Source organism: Halichoerus grypus, chromosome 9 (assembly GCF_964656455.1).
Source record: "Halichoerus grypus chromosome 9, mHalGry1.hap1.1, whole genome shotgun sequence".
Lineage (NCBI taxonomy): Eukaryota > Metazoa > Chordata > Mammalia > Carnivora > Phocidae > Halichoerus > Halichoerus grypus.
Window position 1 is genome coordinate 70,315,210 of NC_135720.1, and position 7,860 is coordinate 70,323,069.

Below are 7,860 nucleotides of genomic sequence, written 5' to 3' on the forward strand. Positions count from 1 at the left end.
TGGCAGCCTTAGCAGTAATCTACCTGGAAAGATGACCAAGGACCAGATAACCACTCTGCATCCTGATGCCTGGCACTGCGTAAGAGGAAGGGAAACTCAAATAAATGAAGTTAAGCTTTGCCCCAGACTAAATGAAGGGACACTCAGTATGAAGTGAAGCTGACTTATGAATGATAACATACAACGTCTCTAACATACCTGAGTTGTGTGGGCTGACTAGCACCACACTCTTCCTGGATGCCCTTCTCTATGCACAGGGCTTTATCCACTGTTGAATTCTACATCTAAATCTCAGGTTTTGCTTCCTTTCCCTACAATTTGCAGCAAAAAGCAGCAGATATTTCAAGCTGCTTTCTAAATAATTCATTTCAAACTTATCAAGTCCTGAGGTGACTTCTATCTTTTTGATTCTTCCCCACCCCCACCCCACCAACCCAGTTCTCTCCCCCATATTCTTTTCTTTGACAACAGCATTAAAGTCCACTCATATTAGAAACCTCACATATCCCCTTAGTTCCTGTATCTCCTTTACCATCCAGACCAGTCAGTTCTACCTTAGGAATCCTCTCCATTGCCTCAGCCATATCCATTTTCCAGACCCTCAGCATGTGTACTCTATTCATGTATTGGCCTCTTCACTGGTATCTGTGTTATCAGACTCTCTTCTACCCTGCCCAAGTCATCCAAGATCCTAGACACCTCCAGCTTCCTGTTAGAGAAAATCCACATTCTTCATCAGGGAATACAGGACTCTGTCTAAATATGGCCTCTGACTACTTCATCCTCCACCACCTTCTATATTCTGCACGCACATACACTCACACACGTACCCCAGAATCTTACCACCTCTTGTGAGCCAAGAAGTGACTATCGCTAAGCAATGGATTAAGAAGTGGTAAACTTGTGGCTTAGTCTAAATGATAAGCTGGTTCATAATTAAGCATGAAGAAAGAGCAAATGTGAAAAAAATCTTCTTTGGTTTCCTTCTAGAATTCTCTTATGTTGCAAGAAAACAAACCCAGGAGAGCTTGTCACTTAGAATATGGTCAACATGAATGGCAACTAAAACTGAATTCTATAAGGCTGCTCTGGCCAGCCTTCCAAGAGTCCTTGGCCACTTTTGTGGCGCTTGGGTGGCTCAGTCGTTAAACATCTGCCTTCGGCTCAGGTCATGATCCCAGGGTCCTGGGATCGAGCCCCACATCAGGCTCCCTGCTCAGCAGGAAGCCTGCTTCTCCCTCTCCCACTCCCCCCCTGCTTGTGTTCCCTCTCTCGCTGTGTCTCTCTCTGTCAAATAAATAAATAAAATCTTTAAAAAAAAGAGAGAGAGTCCTTGGCCACTTTTGTGGCACCTGTAATACTGCCATTCTTACAGGATTTTTGTAAGAATGAAGGTGATAGTTGAGGGAGGAGGGGAGTTCTCTGTAAACTTCAAAGTGTTGTACAAAATGTAAGGATTCAGTCTTTTTCCTGTAAATAAATATTCATTCATTTCTGTCTTTTACAATTCAAAATTCCTTAGAAAAATACAACTCACAGAGGGTCTGTCTTATGCAAAAAGGAAATGCCACAGACCCATGAGAATCCAAATAATTTTTAAATGAAAGTATGCTGGGAAATGGCAGGATATCTTTTACTGAGAACATGGGAATCCATATGAATTCAGAAACATTACACCATGGTTGTTATCATCAGGGCAGCCCTGGTGTGTCTGGCTGAATTTTTAATATTCGAGCTTTTTAATCTTGCATGACTCTCCCTGGCAAAGTCAGTCCAAAAGAAGAGACACTTAATAAACATTTGAAGCTGGGGACTAGCTGTTTGTGAAACTCACTGTCCATTAAGTAATTGCAGGTTAGGCTAACTAAAATGTTTTATGGAGAGTAATATATCCATGGTGAGGCTTCATTAAATATGTTACTATTTTTATGGCCCCTTCGGTATGGAAAACAAATAACCTGTCCTTGTTCTCCACAGACTACGCTGACCCCTAAATCTGCTTTGCACTTGCCTTGCATGCAGATCAAGTGTCACAGCTGGTTTTACAAAATATAAGAGTGCAACCAGTTCTTTGCTGCTTACCAATGCCCTGATAATACATGATGAGGAATAAAGTTTTATTTCAGTATTCCCTGAATGTGTTCTGTAAGTTCTGTAAGATGGTAACATATATTCTGAAAAAATGAAAAGGAAGGAGGCAGCCATGATAAGGGCCTCCTCCATGAGCAAACAGGTTTGAGAAACAATAGTTTAAACAAAGGTAAGCAGTTTTCCTTCCTTTGGGATATTTAAAGCCTTCAATAGGCCAAAATGCTTTGTGAGTCTCCTAGAGGGGAATATAGTAAATAGAGCACCTCTAAAATTATTTGACCATAGAACTTATTTTCTATAGAACACAAAAGGTACAAATGTTCCACAGAACATAGTTTAGAAGAGGCTGTTTTATTTAATAAAGCCAAGTAACCAATGACAACCAGTTCGATAATTTCCAGATCATATTTCTCGGTGAAAGTCCTAAGTAAGGGAACATCTCCCACAAGCAATATCATTACAAGAAGCATAAGACAGAATCATCTGCAAATGAAGTTTTGAGTAAAACACATTAAGATTTCACTACAGCCTGAGGATCTATAATTCAATATTTGAAGCCATTGTTTCTCTTATGGAGAATAGGAAACAAAATTGACAAAGGAAGTTGCCATATTTTCTACACTTTGCTGCAGAATGACAATTCTCACTTAAGCGCAAGAAGGAAAATATTAAAAAACAAAAATCCAAGTATGTTTGCTGTCCATGTTTTCCCTTATAATTGTAAAAATCATCTTAAGCGCAGCAAGCTTATAAAGTAATGTACGACAGCCAGAGTGGCCAGGGTGACCAAGAATAGGAGCCGCATTGTGAGAAACCTCTCATGTGACTCTATGTTGTCATCGCATAATGGATGCTGATGGTGCCCCTCCTGGATCCCTTTTACCTGTCATGCCCCCCACACCCCTGTTGCCATGAATGTTGTTTACTAATAGCTCCAGAGGCTTCCTCCCAGGAAAATTGCCCTCTGCAGAATAGGAGCTAATCTTAGCCAGTAGATTATATCACTCATCCATCCCAGGGCAGCTTGTAACCAGTGACTGACTGATGTGAGATACAAAAGGCTGGCCTCCTCTCCTCAAGGCAGGACCAGCTATGTGGTACAATTCATCCACGGAGCTCTTCATGAGATCAGGTTAAAGCTGGCCTCTAGCTGAGACCACAGCCCTGCTTAGCTCCTTGCCTGGCCCTATCCTATTTCCCTTACTCTCTTGTTCCTGAGACCACTCCAATAACTAATACACATCCAAACGCCAGTTGCAGGCTCTGCTGTTAGGGAACCCAGCCTAAGACATCCAGTTTGCAACTTTGTATCTAAAGAGACAGTTTTTTTTTTTCTCTTTCAATTACAATAATACAGTTCACAATGGCTTGTCCTCTTACCTGCTTCAGGAACCTTACATCGTGTTCTAATAAGAGGCCTTAGATCAGTATTTCACATCGTGTGGTCTTGGATCGTGTACACTGGAGTTATCGGGGTGCTTGCTAAAAAGTAGAGATTGCTAAGGCCCACCCCAGACTTACTGAATCAGAATCTCTGAGAGTGGGATCCACAAATTATATTTTATATATCAGGTACTTCTGATATAGTTGAGTTTAAGATCCACTATCAAGATGCCATGATTTAGCCAATTTCCCCCCACCACCACCCTCCCTGTAGTAACTGAGAGACACTCTCAAGTCAGGCTAACTTGTCTTCCTACCTTCTGCCTACTGATAAACTCCTTGGAGAGAAAACAATGCATAAATTTCCAAGTAGAAACTTCCAACATGGTCTATAGAGAGAAAAAAAAAAAAATGAAACCCAAGCAGATTATTGTCTTGGCTAATGACAAACTACTTCAAAATGTAAATTTTGTTTCATTTCTTTGAAATCAAAAAATGTGACTTGAGATGACACTCTAAATAAATAAGTTGGAGAAGCTATGTTTAATCATCTAAAATCAATTATTTCTAAGTATTTAGGAGCTATGGGAAGGAAGATAATCTGAAAACATTTTTTTCAAAGCACAATGCAGAAAAGATTTACAGTAGCTCATAAACATCTAAATTGCCATATTTATTCATCCCATAGAAGTTGACTGTTGCTTGAGAATTATTTACCTAAAAAGTCTCAGATCTCTGAATACACTGTGAAAAACATCACCGAATGCCGTGTTTTTGCATACCTCTGACAAGCGTGGGACAACCACAGTTGTTCACAAGTACCTCAATCAGCAGGACAATCAAAATTAACCACAGATATAAGTTAGTGACAAGAGATCAAACAGAGCTCCAACAGCAAACTTGCTGTCTACCATGGAGCCAAGATGGGTCAAGAGAATCAGAGGGTGGGTGGAGATGGCTTCTAGGGAATGGTGTTTACTGAGCAGCAGTTGATTCAAGCCTAGACTGCTTGGCAGGCAGATATCTCTCTTCATTATCACTGTTTTGGGATGTGTGTATGTGTGTGTGTATGTGTGTTGTTGGGTTTTTTGATCCAAGAGAAATGAAATGGTCTTGATTCGATGCCAAACAGAGCAGCCACGCAGTTCCTCACTGGCTGGCATTTCTTAATGACCATCTCAGCAGGGATCCCAAAATGAATCAGCCACCCCTGGAAAGCTCACTCACCCCTAGAAGATGTTCCTAATAATTATCTAGTGCTTGGTTAATAGAGAATACAAGAACACGCTTCTAATCAAAGTGAAGCACCCTTTCAAATCCCAGAAGTCCAAAAGCTACCTGGTAGGAGGATATTAGGTTATTCAATTTGTTGTTTTCTCCTGGAGGTTGAAACATGGACTGTGTGATAACAAATCTAAAAACAAAACTCAAAGAGAAGTCTAAACTTGTAAGTTATAAAAATACATTAAAACCAGTATTTTTAAGAAGAGATATGCTAAAAATAAAGTGTCACAAATAACACACTTTTGAAGGAAAGACAACTCCACAGGTATGAATGTGTAGTTTCCAAAGTCCAAAGTGGTTCCAATGTGTCATTTTAAAATGAGCTCAAAAGTTCCTTAGAGGGGTGCCTGGGTGGCTCAGTCGTTAAGCGTCTGCCTTCGGCTCAGGTCATGATCCCAGGGTCCTGGGATCGAGCCCCGTGTCGGGCTCTCCGCTCGGCGGAAAGCCTGCTTCTCCCTCTCCCACTCCCCCTGCTTGTGTTCCCTCTCTTGCTGTGTCTCTCTCTGTCAAATAAATAAATAAAATCTTTAAAAAAAAAAAAGTTCCTTAGAAAATCTGTATTAGAGTAGCTCCTTTTGGGCAGAAAGTTATACATATCACTTAATGGGATTAACACACAGACATCTGGGGCCACACCCGTCGAGAGCCAGCATTCTTGCCTTGAATTTCATAATCAACTCTGTTGGTATACCACAGCAAATTGACCAAGGGGATGTTGGTCATCTGAAAAACCTGAGATTTTCAAACAGACACAAGAAAAAGGAGAAAGAACTATTTTATTTTATTTTTTTAAAAGATTTCATTTATTTATTTGACAGAGAGAGAGAGAGCACAATCAGGGGGAGGAGCAAGCAGAGAGAGAGGGAGAAGCAGGCTCCCCATGGAGCAGGGAGCCTGATGTGGAGCTCAATCCCAGGACCCTGGGATCATGACCCAAACCGAAGGCAGACGCCCAGCTGACTGAGCCACCCAGGCACCTCGAGAAAGAATTATTTTAGAGAAAGGATCCTGGCAATGGTAACACTAAATATAATGAACGCTCCAGGCTTATATCAATAAACAGTCTCACTGCCCTGACAGTTTCAGGAAAGGTAGTAAGAGACATGATGACGATTATAAACTCAACTCCTCAACATTAATTCCTATGGAAACACTAAGACAAACCATTAAACTATCTATTTGAGGGCACCCAAGAAGCACCAAGTTCAAATAATCTTACATGGCTCCATGAGGAACCAGTGTGGGAGCACCCATATAGCCCTTCAACTACAAGTTTGATCTACATGGTATCTAGATAAAGGAGGCAGAATTAGAGGTAATTACCTCAAGAAATTCAATTCCAGTCTACATGATATCCTTAGCAATTTCTTATTGAGATATGGTTTAGGATCTAGCTGGTCAAAAGCCAGATCCAAACACAATTATAGTGGCTCAGTGTCCACCTGAGCACCACAGAGTCTCCTCACAATGAAAGCTGTGATTAAAAGTATGCACCTTAGTCCTTCAGATGACACAAAGTTGAGTGGGGCTGCTTAAAAGTCATGAAATCCTAATTAAAAGCAACTACAATAAAAGGAAGAAGAAATGTTCAATCTTATTAGTCATCAGGGAAGCACAAGTTAAAACCATGTATGATATCATTATGTACTATCAGAATGGTTAAAAAAGACTGACAATATGAAATGTTGGTGAAGATGAGGAACAATAAGAACTCTCAAGCTGATGGGGATGTAAAATGGTTCAACCAATTTAGAGAACTCTTTGGCAGTATCTCGTAAAACTGAACATACATATATACCAGATGTCTCAGTGATCCCACTTCCACGTTCATAGCCAACAGAAATGGGTACATTCTGTTACTTCTAGTTTTAAGCTATTGTGAATAATGCTACTATGAATATTCACAGAGTATTCAAAAGTTCAAAAATAGGCAAAACTAATCAATAGTATAAGAGGTCAGCATAGAGCTACCCTTGAGGCAGGAGTAGGAAGGGGCTTCTGAGTGCTGATAATATTTTGTGTCTTGATTTGGACACTGGTTACACAGGTCTATTAACTTTGTGAAAATATTTTGAGTTATGTATTTATAGTTTATATACTTATAAGTATATACTTATGATAGTATTGTATGCTATATACTATGAACTGAATTGTATTCCCCAAAATTCATTATGTTGAAGGCCTAACCCCTAATGTGATGATATTTGGAGACAGGGCCTCTAGGAGGTAATTAGGTTTAGATGAGGTCATGTGAGTATAGCTCTCATGGCAGAATTAGTGCCCTTATAAGAAGAAATAGCAGAGATCTCTCTCCCTCTGCCATGTAAGGACATGGTGGCTAGCTATCTACAAACAAGGAGGAGGACTCTCACCAGGAACTAAATGGGAAGCACCTTTTTCTTGGACTTCCCAGCCTCCAGAAATATGAGAAATGAATGCCTGTCAATTAAGCTACCTATCTATGGTATTTTCTTATAGCAGCCTGAGCAGATTAACACACTACTATAAAAGTTTACTTAGAACAAAACAACAGCAAAAAAGCAACTGTAAACCACTAGAAAAAAATAGTCCCTCAAAAACAAAATACACTTGAAAACTGTGATTTCAGTACAATGTATTGTGATGTTAGTGAGAAATGATGATTGAGAACTTCTCAAATTCCCAAATCTGCAAATACCATTTCAGAAAAAAACGAAGTGCTACTGAGATATGGTGCTAAGACAAGACAGGCACTTGCTCCATGACTGGTTCTGGACCCCAGCCTTACAGTCTTTGAAACTCAAATCTTTGCTTCAGTAAAATGACAAATGACTACCTGTTTGGTGTCATACACACACACACACACACACACACACACACACACACACACACACTCCCATTCCTCTAACATCCACAAAGTATACTATACAAGATTTGGAAACATAAAGCAAAACCAGAGGTACCAAGAAAAGACTGGGCAGAAAGGGTCATTATGGGCTGCAAACTAAACATTAGTGGGGTATGAAATGCCTTTCCGGAAAAGTTAAAATTAAATATGTCTTGTTTCTGGTTAACAGGACGTAGGCTTCTGTATGAGAAAAAAGTCAATCAATGATATTGAGA